Below are 16,600 nucleotides of genomic sequence, written 5' to 3'. Positions count from 1 at the left end.
TCAGGAATAAATGATTGATTGATTAAAAAACACAACTCCGCACATCATTCTAAATATGTATACCTAGTTCTGTTATGAAACTTATGAAATCCCCTCTTGTATTAATTATTACCACTACTCTAATAGTAGAGGAAGGGTAATTTATCATCTCACGTGCTTTAATTAAAACTGCCCGTAATTATTTAAGAATTCCCGGTACCTAAATTCAATGGAGACCTCGCGATTCACGCGGACCTCATGCAGTGAAAGGGCCAACACTGGCAACGACGAGTATTTGGAGCGCTTACCACAATATCTATTTTCGCTTTTTGTGCTTATCTTTGATCAGTGCCTGTAATGCCAGTCGATAAGATAAGATCTGCAGGGGATCCCAAATATTTTCAGCCAATGGCACTTCAATTAAAATACAAATTGTTGGAATTAGCACATGCGTGTGATATGGAGCGGACTTCCATTGGTCGCGATAGGGCTATCCGCCGCCCACTCTGTCCGCCGCTCAGGGACAAGTTGTGAAACGTGTTGTAAAATAAAAATGTGTTTTAATTGAGGTAGGACCTTAAAGGAAAGGAAAACCGAGGAAATGGTGGAAGGACTGTGTGAGAGATGATATGCATCGAACACAAGTGATGAGGTGACGGCGAGCGAAGTAGAGAAGAAAAAGACATGCTGCGCCGACCCGTAGTGCAAGCTAGTGATGAGGAATTGAAGTAACGTTAAGGGATGATAAGGGATGTTTCTGAGGTGGGGAGGGGGGGTGAACTGTTACTGTAATACTTAAATAGTACAACGTATTTCGGCAAAATTGCAGTAAAAAAAATCTAAAGATAACCATCTTTGAGTACCATGTCTGTTGCATAATAGTTCTCACGAATGTAAATACAAATCATGAAAGCTTCAGCTTTCTAGCAATAACGGTCACGAGGAAGCCGCGGACGGACCGACGGACAGACAGACAAATGGACATACCTAGCGAAATTATAAGGGTTTATAGTCTATTACGGAACCCTAAAAACCTCTCATCATTGTCCTACGGCTGATAGGCAACGGACACAACAGGAGCGCACGCACATGCCTGACAGCGCATGATTCATTCACGGAGATGTGCCTTTCAGATTACCACAACATAGCCCATACCTTTACCTTTCCAGTTCAAATTGTTTCAAAAGTTAGACAAGTCATAGCTATTACAATTTGAATCTTATAACAAGAGTAGTAAAATTTCTAATTATTTAAATTTCTAGAGCAAAGGCAAAACGTACGAAGCTTATTTGTGTATGACTTTATATTAGCTAGTGCGTTTTAAAGTAGGTCTTAAAGCTAGTGAATAAGGTCGTTGTCAACCGTCACAAAATTAAAAGGATTATGGTAGGTCGTAGGTTGTTTTGGTCTGGTAGTAATTTTGATGGGAACGGGACGTCTTTTAGGGCAACTTGCCAAATAAGGGCTGATGGATCCTTATAAGTTAAGTAGTCTTTCTCTCTGTGTTTATTTATGAATCCGACTTCCGAATGGACATATTTAATACTGTTTTGGTTTAGTATACCTTTACCTACATTGTTTCTCATTATTTGTAGTTTAGAGGTGCAGTCTTCAACTACAGTAAAAGTTAGTTAAGTGGAATCTGGATAAGTGGGAAACCTCCATAGCTGGGACTCACGGCGCGGTCCCGACACATTAGCACTGAATTACCTCTGTTAGTGAGGCTAAGCAAACCTCCATACTTGGGATTAGTACAAACAGGAATTAACACTCCATTGGTGGACCTTATGCCTTTTGTAATAAGGTCCACCGGTGGACAGTTAGCAGTGTGGGCGTTCATACTTTCGATTTTATAATCATAATTACCTCTATAATTGAGACAGGGTCTATTCTTCTTACCTCTTCTACTGAGACTATATTTGATAGTAAGTAAACCTTTTGAGCATAATATATGGTTTTTGAAACCCTCATAAGATTAAGTGCCTTAAATTATTATCTACCCTACTGAGATATTACCATTTATTACATCAATTTTAAAAGTATAAAAGTTAAATGCTTAAAGTTAAGCAGATTTATTGGAGTTTATGTAAGTATAAAATGTTTAACGATAGGTAACGATAGGATACAGTCACAGACTTTAATAGTTGACCACCTACGGTTCAAGCTAAATTGGTTTTCAATACTGACGGTATGAAATGTCCAATGTAAAGTAAACCCTGAATGGCTCAACCATTTAAGTCCGTGACTGTCTATCTGTCGTGAGCTATCGGCAACAGTTAACTTATTTTAACGCAGTCAATAATTGTAGAGTCCGTCAAAACTATCTTTGCACCGATTTGAACAGCACAAAGTGAGGTGGGGTCACATCATCGTCATATTTTCATAGAAATTTAACATTAATGATGACTATTGATGACATTGCTAAACTTTGTCGGCGTGAGTAGAGATAGCTTGGTCTGACTCTAAACATCATGGCCAGTTTAAATTACATCAGCAGAAGTAGGTAACTATAAAGCGGACGAGGTCATAAAATGAACACAGTATTAGTGTTAATTTAATATAATAAGAGTGCGCACGTATGTCTAGATAATTTTGAACACTTTTTAGCTGCTACTTCTGCTCCAGTACCTTCGATGATATAAACGCGCCCATAAAAGAGGCCCTTGACACTGACGGACAGTGTCGCATATTTCTAGCGAGACGCGACGACCGGTTCGTCCGTAAACTTTTCTTTTTATCCGCCGCCCGGCGTTGCCCTTTCACCCGGTATCAATTTGCCGGTCGATTTACGAATTACTACATGTACAGTCAGTCCCTTAGATAAAAAAATCTTGAATTATTGAGCTATAAAACTTACAATATGAGTACTTATTTTTGGATCTCATTTCCATAATATGGCCTTGTAAAATGAGTAAAATAAAATGTAAAATTCTGTAAAAAATTAAACTTTAAAGTCCAACCAAAATATTTATCTGCACATAATTTGACGTAACTTGTTGTGTTTTTACATTTAGAGTAGCTGAAGTAATAACAGTATGCACTATTGCTGCACCATGGGATAATGACCTATGTAGCTTGTAGATAGTTTTTAATTGAAAATCAGTTTAGTTAATAAAATGGCGCTTGGATTAGACTCCTTAGATACTATAAATAGGTATTAAATAAATAAATAAATATTATAGGACATTATTACACAAATTGATTAAGTCCCACCCACAGTAAGCTCAATAAGGCTTGTGTTGAGGGCACTTAGACAACGGTATATATAATATATAAATATTTATAAATACTTAAATACATAGAAAACACCCATGACTCAGGAACAAATATCCATGCTCATCACACGAATAAATGCCCTTACCAGGATTTGAACCCGGGACCATCAGCTTCGTAGGCAGGGTCACTACCCACTAGGCCAAACCGGTCGTCAAAACGGTATTAATATCCACTTTTAATAACCGACTAAAAAATCCATCGGGATATTTTAAATTCTTGGATGTAATTAGAACACATTTATCAACTAATTTCGGTTTCAGCTCCAGTTCTAATCATAATTGCTTCAGAAAGGATTAAGCTATTTACAAAGTTTACACAACACCGACTTATGTCAGGTCGTCCATCACGTAAAGTAATCTTGATTTAAAATATTCTAAAAATAAATTTTACGTCCGTTAGAAAGACATACGACATCTAATACCCAATCCGAGTGGTTTATTTTAGACCAAGGGTTGTGGGGGTTGATCGAAATAACTTTTAGTCGTGTATTAATATGTTATTCGTATGGGTATCCGGACAGTTAAGTTCTTTTACGAACTGGTGTCAGATATCTTGCAATTTGTAACTTCTTGAGAAGACAAGTGCTATTGCATAGGTAGGTACAGTCAGCGTCAAATAATTCGTAGCAGTCAAAGTGGCCAAATAGTTCGGTACACCATACTAAATATATGGTGTACCGAACTATTTGGCTACTTTGACTGCTACGAAGTATTTGACGCTGACTGTACATATTCATTTTTGGGGAATAAAACTTTGAAACACACCGGCCAAAAATTCTGAAAATATGTACAATTCTGGTGATGATGTTTTCCTGGCCGACAGCTACCTACAGCAACTGTGTTCAGTAGATCTGACTTCAAATATTATTAGAGCACTAACTATCTGATGTGCCTCGGGGTAGCTTGCAGACCCTAATTCAACCAAGTACAAGCGCGTTTTGGGCTTGTTAACACCCCGCCGACATAAATCATGATGGTACTGATATATGTATATACTCTTTGGAATCGATGGTCGAGTATATACGCTTTGTGTCAGCTAAAGTACCTAATTTGATAGCCGCAATAGTTGCCTCAACATTCGACAAATAACTAATATCCTCAATCCGAAAGATAGCATCAATATAACACCATGCTGATGAAAAAAGCTCTGAGTGTTGGTACCTTTTTTGGAGTCCAACCAAAAGGGCACATACTGGTCCACCTGTCACATCTACTCGCCCGTGCCCTAGCAATAGAATCGCTCCTGATTTTAGAATCACACCATCGGTAGCGAGCACTCAGTGATGTCCTTCCTGACTCGGATTTATAGGGACGGTTATGAACAGGATACCGGGAAGAGGCAGCGCGTGGTCGTGATTAAAGTGTTACGGCAAAGAATCCCATTAATGTGTAATGAAATGACACTCGCGGGCATCTTCTACGAAATTCTGAACGTGTCTGGTCTTTTGGACCATTAAGCTGGGGCAAGCTACGTACATTCGTCTCTTTCAGCTGCATACATTCGTCTTTTTCAGTTGCACACAAGCGTCCTGGGGCCTTATTCGACATGCACAACTGTCAAATTTCGCGTCCACATCAAATCAACACTTGATTCTATCGCATGTTGATTGTATCAAGTGTTGATTCTATCAACTGTGGATATTATCATTTGGAACAATCAAAACTCATTCATAGAAAAAATAATCAAACTAAAATCAACTTTGTTTATTACTACTATACAGTTTGTAATGGCTCTGAACTCGAAGTGGATCGGTTTGATTTGATTGTCACCTGACTGTGGATTGCTAATGTCAAATTTTGACAAGTGTTGATTTTATTGCTAGACTTTTTTGTCCATGGGCTTGGGCACCATCTTGGATTTTTTGACGTACGACAGGGAATACCCTTCCTTTCATACAATATACGGCATGGAGTAAGGCGTCTTTTTTTTTAAAACATAACTTTACAAGAATCAGCGACATCTTGTATCCGATAGGATAAGTAATGCGCTATGAATAATGCGGCGGCGAGTAGTTAAACTATACCTGACAATGTCAATCAATTAAAAAGTGACCACACAGTTGATGGTCGATAAAGGCGATTATTAATTGAATTTTAACGACAATAAAGCACTATTGACATGCGATCTTTTTGTTGAACCCACACCTACACGTCGAATAATGCTCGCTCCACATATTCTCCTAGAAACGCTCAAAATTCTAAAAAAATTCAAGCAATTTACTCCGCACCCAGTTGCTTCTAAACCACGTTCACGATCCAAGTTGTAAGTATACCTTAACACATCTTTCAGGCATATGATTTAAAGTCCGTTTTTTTTAAATTACGAGATGGTTCATGAATCCTTTATTATTTTTGCAAAAATTACGCTATTACATTATTTATAAAAAAGATATAATATAACTGTTAGTAACTCGGTCACTTGGTCTATCACCAACTATTTAAATGCTCTTTGTATGTATACGCAACCCCATTGTACAGTCGCCATCACCATTAAGACCTACTGTATGGTCTATATTACACGTTTGGCGGGTAGTGAAATTTGTTTAGGTATCCTCCTTGTGACTAGTTAGAACAGTTTGACGGGATGACGAATAGGAACAGATTTTAATTTGCAGTTTGACCAATAGCTACAAAATTACGATGTGTCCTAATAGAACTAAATCTACTTGTGACGGGTTGAAACAAATAATACTGCTTTTGGCGGTGTAACCGGTTAGAACAAAATTTTGGTGTGATGAGTTGATGCCTAAATCGACCTAAGTACTTATTGTTTATATAAACCTACAAAAAGACGATTCCTCTGTACAGGAGATTAAATACATATTATGTTATTCAACTACGAATTAAAAAATATATATTTCTGTTTACACATTTTTTTAACGTTTTTCTTTAGTAAAATAAAACATTAAAGTTTTCTGTGACTATATTTCATTTTCTTGAGTGTAGATTATTAGTTTCAGTTTCCAGTTGGTACCAGGAACTACACCTCTTCAAAAACTTTGCTGGTGGTTCGACATCTGTAAGTTTATATATAAAATATCATAAAAACACTTAAGATAAAAACTTATAAATAAATTCTGGTCGGTCGGTGGTGTGTCCAGAAGGCTGCTGCCCCTCTGGATAACAATGCTGATCCGCCGATTGAAATATAGGCCAGGCCTCTGGTCACCAGAAACCTTTAAAAGGCGTTTTGACATTTCCTCATAGACCCACGCTAGGACCCCAGGGTTTCAACTTCAACTCCAAGCGCCACAAATATGTAGCTAAGGTTTTAAATTCTAGACTATGAACATGAAATATTGTTCGCTAGTTAGGGAATTAGAAAAAAATAGTAATAGGAGACGGCCGTGGTCGTGGTAGGTAGGTACATCATGCGTGGGCCAGGCAAGCCCTGAAATTATGCACCAATTTTACTATAACTTTGTTCACCTATTGACTGTTTCCAAGATAATCGTTTTTAATATGTAGTCCGTATAATCGGGCAGTATAATTTGCCTCATATTTTTAACACAAAATAATTATCGGTACATATATATGTACCTATTTTGCAATATTTTCTTGTTTGCATCATTTAGTTACTTGTTTACTCCGATTGACGTGTTTATCATTTTCGTTACTATGACAGCGCAATACTTTAAATATTGTGACGTGAAGGTTGAGTCCGGTGCCAAAATAACTCACACTAATTTAAGACCCACCTTACAGTTTACATAGCGGCATTGTCCTACGATGCTTTAAATGAATACGGTAAACATTTAAAAACTACTACTAGGCGTTTATTGCGCGTACTCAGTCGAAAAAGTTTGAAACCGATTTTGACGAAGAGTGCATGCGTATTGCATATTCGAGCGATAGAGAGGCAAATAAAGACAGGATATAGTTGCCTTTTCTCAATACAAATTTGAATACTCAAGCCGTAGCCATTTTGGTGGTTATACTGCTTTGTATATGTGCGTAAAAATGTGTATGTGTGGATTTTTAGGGATGTGGACGGGTCGATTTTGATCATATTATATATCGATAAGTGCTACACACCGAAACTTCGATATCTTCACAAGAAATAAACATCACAGATGGATAATAAATATTTTATAATATAATAAGATAACTAATTTCTTGCAGAAAACATGTTTTAGTAATTATTTATGTATCGTAATTAAAATATCCTGGTCCTTATTTTACTTTTTAGCTTCTCTATGTGCAATCGGTATGTCAGGCTTCTGTCCAGTGTAACACCAGTGTGATACTTTGGGGAATAGTTATGTTGTAAGGCTGTACCCCGGAATCTAACTCTGAGGGTCTTATGTGCCAGCTTATTGGACAGGTGGAAACAGCAAACTTCGGTCTTAGAAGGATTTGGGCACAGGCGCCAACGGGTGAAAAAGTCGGCGGCAGAGGTCATATAGATATAGCTACATGATAAAAGAAATAGAATCCTCCATTATGCGTGGTCGGACGCCTGTTTTTCTGCCAATGCCTGTTCATAAATCTGTTAAGACCTTTTTTCTTGATAACACCTAAAATAATAAGTTTATAATTAATCTCAATGTCTCCAGTTTGCTGTTTATTCAAACAGAAAAATCCAAATTTCTCAGTCATTATACGACCGCTGTCTTATATTATACGCCATTAAAAATTCAACATCAATAACAATTAATTAGGCATATCGTCCAATTTATAGTATGGCACAGGTATTAGTTCTTACAAAGTTGACCTTAATTTACAAATTTATAAGGAGTTGATGTAAAAGTGAAATTGGAAGAAGTTGATAAGCAGACGCAACCAGCTAGTCGCCGAAGCTCCGCTTCCCTCGGATGAGCCAATTAAGCCTGCACCTAACAGGCTCTGGCTCATAGGGGGCTTTGAGCTTGCTGTTGCGTCAATTTTCATATTAACAAAAAAAGCTAGTCTAACAACACAATTAATGATTATTTTGCCGCATTCTTCACTATCTCTCCCTGTCTCACTGCCATCTGACCTTCTAACCCAGAGGGGAAAATATACCTTTTTGGGGCTACTTCTTCCTCGTGATATTTTATTTAACCGAAAAGTAATTGGTAAAAGTTAAATGATATTTTGCACACAAGTTACAAGATGTTCATTGTTAAGAGCCGGGGTTAGGACCCACGACCATTGGTTTTAAAATCAAACTTTATATATAATTTGTATTTTTATAATAAATCAGTTTTCTTTTTGACATTTATTAATTGTCAAGATTTTTTTAAATCCTGGACAATTGTCACATGTACGTTTTTATGATAGATCTACATCGACGCAACTGCATGTCATTGTCATGGTTCTTGCGGTTTATTTTTATAACGCCAAGATCGGAATTTGGCAGCTAACTCCATCTTGCGTCGAGTAGAAGAATCAAAATCGTACAGAAAAAACTAGTCTCTGCCTTAGGATCCCCTTTCAAATGTCATAAATCCAAACATGGCAGCCATACCCATCGACAAAAAAGTCTACCGTTGATCTAATTTCATTTGACAGTTAACTAATACGTATTCGACACGCTTATATTTGACAACTAGAATCCTGACTAGAGCTGGGACTGCGTACCAAAAGTACGTCTCTGTTACTCGTACCAAAAGTACGTCTAAAATACCACTTTTACGAGTATGACCCCCAATAGGCAGTTTACGTATTTGCTGGTCTTAGGCGTCTTACAAATAAGGATTATTTATGCAAATATCGACTTATTATTTCGGTAGGGGTCGGAAATATTATGACGTTTTGAGTGAAGGCTATGAATCCATTGACATATTTTTATTATATATTATTACACTATTTTTAGATACAACAGACGCCCAGACGACCGTCTGTTAACAAAATTTTGTTTTGCTTAAAGTAACCTCGTACCTCCATTCTTACGGAGGTACGAGGTGATGAAAGTTTCATATTTGTTTTATTTCAGAAATCAATGTTCGTACTTTTAAATACTCGACAAGCTAAAAGTAGTCTATTACAAAAAACCTGTTCCAAAAACTATTCCGGTACAACGCCCCGCCTCTAGTGTGGATATTGTTCACTGACAGGTGTTGATGATAGCAATTCGACAAGTCACAATATTTCCCACATCAAATGGAAATCAACACGAAACGTCACTTTTAGCATGTCGAATAAGGGCCCTGTTTGGCCTTGTAGGTTGAAATGAGGGGCAGTAGAAATTGCAGGACGAGAGATGAGGGATGTGTTGTAAAATTACGATATCTCTAGATTTAAATACCTAGCCATATCATTTATACACTACACATATACTTGTACCGATTTGATTATTAGGTTCACGAAATATAATTTGCACCGATTAGTCATAAAACTTTATCTTTACGAATACAACAAAAGAGGTGTGAAGTGCTTTGCCGTACGTCCCATACATAATATAGTGTGTTTCTGGGATACCTACCTAATATCGACATTATCGACGCTATTTTTTACGTTATTAGGTAAATGAAACTTTTTTCGACACAAATCGTATTTACTTTGAAATTAATGTTTTGTATATTAAATAATAGACTACGAATTGAAAAGTTGGAAATGTCGGAATACTACATAGTAAAACTTAGAAAATTAAATTCATTTCTACATTAGTAACTGGGATCAAGATTGTTTAACTCAAGTAAATTTTAAGCAAAACTTAATGCTTATTGTTATATAATAATATTATGAAAGAGCTATTAGCGTTAATATTCATCGGTTCAAATAATATTCCTTCGACCATATACCTACCTAAGGTCAGTTTTTACATGATATCCAATGCAATGTTCTGGCTATCGTATTTTATCTACATCTAAACGGTTTTTCTAATTATCAGGCACTTATTGAATTTCCTTTTTGTTTGTTTTAAAATGGATTTTACGTAATAGTAGTAAAAGCTTATTTTTGCATAAAATAACGCTTAATAATAATTAGGCGATTAGTCAAACAGGCTCAAAGCAATTAGTTGTTGTGGTTGTGCAAATATTGTTTTTGCGGGCACGTTTGATGGTTTTTCCTTAAAACTACACCACACTTTACTTAAAAGATAAATCTATACCTGCATTTTTAAATAGGTTTAACTTTAAAAACGTTTCGCATATTTCCGAGTCTCTTTTTTTGTCACTAAAAATATCTACGCTTTAACGCGGTATGTCTGTACATACTTACCAGTGGCGGATCGTTCAAAGAACTCGATTCCCACCGGCTTGTCTAATTTCAGCCCGTTGAGTACTTTCACGATCGGCTCATGGAGAAAGGAAAGCAAAGTTAGCTCCGGGTTCCCTACGAATATTTGTGACACGCCGCCACTGATACTTATCTATATTTATGACTGGAGTGACATATTCTTAAATAAAGCTTTAATCAACAACACGATATGGCCGTGCTGTGTTATCCTGATTCCCAGATACAGATGTTTTTGGTCGTTTTTCGGAGTTAGTGGTTAAATCGTCACTTTTGTGTTAATTCAAGAAATCGTAGTCAGATACATACCTCGTACAGTCATGACTGAAAATATCGGTACAAAAAAATGTGCCAAAAATATGTATACACTACCTTAATATATTATGGGCACTGTCGTGTATACATATTTTTGGCACTTTTTTCGTATCGATATTTTCAGACGTGACCGTACGTGCGTAGTGACATACGAAGCTAACATCTTAGAACATCCTATTTAATATTTAATCCTCTCAAATTTCACACTCAAACGCCGTATCATTTCCATAAAAGCAAAAAGTTTTTAAAGGACCTTTCTTTGCTTAAAAAAAGCTTTGTTCGTTAATCTCACAATTAAGCTTTGTGAGGGAAAGGGCTTCCTTCTCAGAAGCCAACGGAAGGGATATAAAAAGATCTAAAAGGTTTTTGTCCTTTTTACACCTGATTGCGCTGAGATGAATTAATGCGTCCGTTCCATGGTATTAATAGGCATAGTTTCTTGCATATTTAGTTCGAAGCGTTAGCAGCTTAGCTTTTTGCTTCGGTATCACTCAGTCACTCACCAATCTATAGGTAATATGTACGAACAAGGGGCCATTTGATTCGTCAAAAAAGTCTACAGGTTTTGATATCCTCATCAAGCGAATAATAGACGTGGCAGGGCATTAAAAAAACAGTAATTTTCTGTCAATCTAAGTATATACTAAATAGGTAAAGCAATTCCTGTACTAAGATAAGCACTAAAATTCTACGCAAAGTCTATATCGGTAGAAGCGGGCCCTTGAAATTTGAAACATCTGTTCTTCAAAGTTTGCGGAGCTACAATAAGACAGGATTTTTTGATATTCGAGTAAATATATGATTGAAAATTTAAAGATGAATTCCCGGGTGTATGTTAGTTTAATAACCTGATGACTGATCACAATATTGTTAGCTTCCCGTGGGTTATTTTAATTTCACAATTTTCACACTGCAAGTCTGTAATCAAGGCTCGCTCAGCACCTGTCATCTACAATGATTATCGCGGCGTCATTACAGCTCACGGTTACTCCAGGTAATGGCGGGCGGGGCACAATCATGATCATTGGTCATCAGTCCTTTTCGAAAATATTTTCCCGGCTTTGAGTTCTTGTCCGATGTAACTAGAACCCAACAATCATAGTAACTATGCGTATTTAGAGATCAAACTCGTACTAGTCTACTAAGCGTTTAATAATAATAAACTTTGTCAAGCGTTCTTGATTGGTATGGCTAAAGTAATAGAATTACAGACCACACAGCCTTGCCAGTTGTCATACAAGTAATGACATTATGATCGAATATAACCAGCATCGTCATCAACAAGTTCATTATCGTAGTCATTGTGATGATATTGTGCAATAGCCTATACTTAATTCTATTACATATTAGCCGTAGATACCTTCGCATACTAGGTATGACATAGTACAGTAAGACATATCTTTTTATTCTACTTATGACAAAGTTTTGAAGAGTCCTAAAATTAATCTATTCGACTGTTACTATTTGGAAAATGTTAAGTTTTATTTACAGGTAAATATATACTTATATACAGGTTAGAAACTCATAAGTATAAAATCTGTATCTGTGGATGCAGTGGGAGCAGTTCTGTTGTCCAAAACTCGCTATGAATTTTTGCTTTGTTTAGAAATATCTTATTAATGTGGATATATTATAGATATATGTACATAATAATATATAATATGTTTAAAATCCTGTATCTATATGTTATAAATATAGGTTCATAAGACTGGTTTTATACGCAGATGATTTAAGTTGCATGACTTGTTTAAAATATATAAGTAGAGAATGCTTTTTATTATTATATGTTGGTCATAACTAAACTTGCAACCTCACTATTTATTGATACAAACCATTCTCCATGTTAAACGTTTAATCGCAACTCGATTCGACTCGTGATCGTTCAACTCAAGTGTGGTGTTTATGGCCATATTTACGGCTGAAATGCGCATCCCGGCAAGGTCACTGCACCGGCTCAAAAAGAAAAAAAAACGTGGCCAATATGGCGGCGGGATAAATGAATGATGCTGATGGTAAATCTCTTTTAGATTGCGTTCAATTCAACCTTGGTGAAAAAGGCGACATATTATATTGTATTGCATTATACGATACGACATGATGGTACCGGTTACTTTTTTTGATTTTGCTCATTTAATTTGTAATGTATGAATAACAAATATCTACTCAACTAGAAGCATTTTCTGCTATAGCATCCATCTCTATCATGCGAACGGCTAAGGAGTGGATTCACTTCCAGCAAATATGTATATTCCCAGTCCACTATAACTTGGATATTTTTAAATTGAGAGTGAATAGACCTTCTTTAGGTAAGCATGTTCCATCACTTCCATCCTAGACTGCATCGGCACTTACCATCAGGTGAGATTGTATTGCGGTCAAATGTTTACCTTCCTCCAAAAAAAAAGCAATAGTAAGCAAGATGCTTTGGTAAGCGTTGCAGTAGCGTAAGTGTTGCGAAAGTGAAAAGTGCTTCTGGTTTAGTAGTAATTAGGGATTTTCATAATTATCCTGTTTTCGAAGTTACCCCAACGCACCTTGTGTAAATTACTATATAAACATAATTTATTAAAAACACGTATTCCATGGTTACATTCATGTAAAACATAGACTTAAAAAATGGTGATGGTTTACATGTGCCTGATCTAGGATATCGTTAGAATCCAACTTCCTCTAATCTAACTTAGTAGGCACTTTCACGGTTGCATCAGAGAAACCGGCAATTTTTTTTACTCAATCGACTGCTATCTCACCTAGAAACCCTAGATTACCTAAGCCTTATTGAGAATATTAACTGTCTATTTATCGCTGTTACCTGCTGGTATTCGGTATCTACTATAAAACTGTCAGGATATCATCGTATGGACCGTGATTCGATTTACTTTACGTTAAAAACTCATAAATATATCCCACTTTATAGACGTCAAGGCAAACCACAGGGAACATCACAGTTTCTATCAAACATAATAACGAGTTAAATGGGATAGTTATTTGTATAACCCCTATAAGGTATTCACTAGCACAATTAAATATAAAATCCTTGTAGCATTTACAAAAGGCTCCGTGTAGAGTGGAAGGCGCGTGCCAAATGCCATATTAAAAAGAAATAAAATACTCAGGTGAGGCCAGGGACAACGCGCATGTCGGTTACACCCCTACCAACGTCACTTGACCGCACCTGCCTCCCCTTCGCGTAGCGCTCGTATTCACTAAATCAATCTACCCGGGTCTAGGTGCACTGGTTCTCCCGTTGCATGAGACAGGTAGCTCAGGTGGACGCATGCGTCAGGTGAGCCTTTTAACTCCTAGCAGCCCCTGTTATCCTGGTATCAGGCTGGCATCTTGCCACAGGTACGCTCCCAAATCAGGTGATAGGGCTCTCACGTGGGACCCGCTAATGATCCTTTATTAATTAGTACTGTTTGGAACATTACACTTGCCACTTTCAAGCTATTTCAGGCTTTATTACTATGGAGGTTAAGATCATGTTTGAATAATTTTTCGTTTGTGGATTCCTTATCGTTGAATTCACGCTCTGTAATGATTTTACCGTCCGTCGCTGTTTGACCGATTCGTTTCAGTTTTATTGAGTTTATCGCTTTAGTTACGATTGTCGGGTTAACTGGCAAAATTGTGTCAACTTGGATTAAATTTTTCTTCTGAAATTACCTAGTTTAAAATTTCTACCGTGTTTTATAAATATGTTGGCATGATCAGAGTATCTGGGAGCTAGCATGATTAAATTTATGTATTTATTTAAATCTAACCTTGTAGTTAGGCCATGTTTGTACTTCCCAGTGTCTAATTGGGCTGAAATTTGGTGTAGGTACTCGGTGACATTTCTATTTAAATAATTTACAATGTCGCCATAAAAAAAATAAAAAAAATATAAATATATGTGTTTCCTTTTTTTGCCATAGTAAATCTATGACAAAAAAGGAAACGCATAGAGAGGCGAATTTTTAGAAATATCACGAGGAGTAATTATTAAGAGGTACTTTTAGCAATAAAAGCTCGAATTACAATAAACATTTTTAATAAGTAAATTAAATATTCAAAATTTAAAATGAGTTTCACACCACCAATTCCCACGATAATAACTAAAATTATCAATTCCCTGGAAAAATCACTTAAATGTAATAAGTTCAAACTCAACACGGGCCCAAAGCTCGCAGGCGAAAATACTAACTGCTGATAATGGTCTTGCTAAGTGGCCACTCAGGGCAATTTTCACAATCAGCGTGATTAGAGACTCCAGTACCGAACAAGTGAAATCAATATACTTATTTATATATGTGCGTATTGTGCGTAGTAGTGGACTTCGGTTCACGTTTTATGGTAAATATCTCTGCAATTTTTAGTGCTCCGTACAAAATTGTTACCGGAGTACTTATGGGAATCACTTTGTTTTGCAAATCGGTTAAATGCGTTTTTTCTAGACTGAGAGATGTGATGTGACAATTGGAAGTCGCGTCATTGCAGATAAAAACTACACAGCAAATAACAATATTGAGCAGGCTCATTATTTTGTTTTGTTTTTTATTTCGAACCACGTTCGTTGCCGATTTCTTAGAAGTGGTCGTAGATTTGGATAGCTTTGATGGTTACCTCATACAAGTACAAGATTCCAAGCAAATAACTGAAAAAATCGAGGCGGTTGAAACGCTTAAAGTTTAATGATAACCTAGCGATGAAAACGTGCATCTTCGTTTCATTTCGTTTGATTTAATTATTCTTTAAAAAATAGCGGTGGTCGAGTGGACTTACAGTCCGATAGCCGTGGGCTCAAATCCTAGCTCAACCAATAAGTTTTTCGCAACTTATATGTACGGAATATAAGCTTTTCGGAGAAGGAAAACATTGTGAGTACCTAAACCTACATACATCTGTGAAGATTTTTTTTTTGTATTGTTCTTGACTATCTACCTATAGCTTGCTTAGTAATTAATATAATAGGTTGCAAAAGCATGTGTATTAACTCAAAAATGTTTCCTATAAATTCGCTTCCTTTATTCAAATTACCAAAAACCGTCAATCAATCTGTGTGGCCAATCATTCGCCCCGGGCTTTCAGTACATTTGGGATTTGGGACCTCCCGGATAGCGTAGGGAATACCACGTATCGAAGTCGGTATCGATGCTGATTTCAATATTATTTTATAATGTTGCACAGTATTTGTCTATCTGATTCGGTCATAAATAAAACTTGTACTTAACATTTACATGTTGGTGGATTGGTATATCTCTTTTTACTTCTCTACCTATCTACTTACTCAAAATATGTACTGAAAAGGATCTCTTATTCATTTATTTTTATCTCATCATTAATGTTGCATCGTCGATCAACACACACAATTACTTATAAGAATATACTTGTGCTTTAACTTAATCTTACATGCTGTACATTGCTTGCTACTGGCTTAAATGACTGATCAAGTGATCAGAGTATAAATTATCAGCTGAGACCGATGGGTTAGACAAGCAAAAAACATTAATTACCATCGATCTTAATCAAGCTAAACCCAAATATCGTATAACAACGAAAAGTTATAAAATAATAAAATCTCGATTATATTACCGTAGAAATATAATCGAAAAACAAAGAAGCTTCATTCGTTTTGGTCATAAAACAACAGATTATAGTGTTGAAAATAATCACTCGAATATATCTTTTAACGAATTGGCTTAAGAGTCAGGGTTTATAAAATAAATCTTTAGAAAAAACTTCATTAGATTTAGAACTTTATTGAACTTACGGTTAACAAATAATTAAGTTTCAGAAGTAAATAAGATTAATAGTTTTTTATCATGTAATCTTATGATTAGAAAATAAAATAAGTTATTTTATGTGAAGTTACCACGCACATCTTTACT

The 16,600-nt window shown here is 36.2% G+C and overlaps 1 protein-coding gene and 1 long non-coding RNA gene across 7 annotated transcripts in view; one reads left to right on the top strand and one right to left on the bottom strand.

Annotated features, from left to right (window-relative positions):
- The window catches only part of LOC133528597 (papilin), a 149,453-nt gene that overhangs the window by 54,882 nt on the left and 77,971 nt on the right, over positions 1 to 16,600 (top strand). The gene's annotated exons all lie outside the window — the stretch shown is intronic.
- Positions 6,160 to 7,380, bottom strand: LOC133528590 (uncharacterized). The gene is made up of 2 exons (XR_009801021.1): positions 6,684 to 7,380; positions 6,160 to 6,271 (listed from the first exon to the last, which is right to left on the bottom strand). It is a non-coding gene; the product is annotated as an uncharacterized LOC133528590 (long non-coding RNA).

The sequence above is a fragment of the Cydia pomonella genome, chromosome 19 (assembly GCF_033807575.1).
Source record: "Cydia pomonella isolate Wapato2018A chromosome 19, ilCydPomo1, whole genome shotgun sequence".
In the NCBI taxonomy this organism is placed as follows: domain Eukaryota; kingdom Metazoa; phylum Arthropoda; class Insecta; order Lepidoptera; family Tortricidae; genus Cydia; species Cydia pomonella.
Note: the sequence above shows the minus strand (reverse complement) of the source record. Positions and strands in the feature narration are given on the sequence as shown.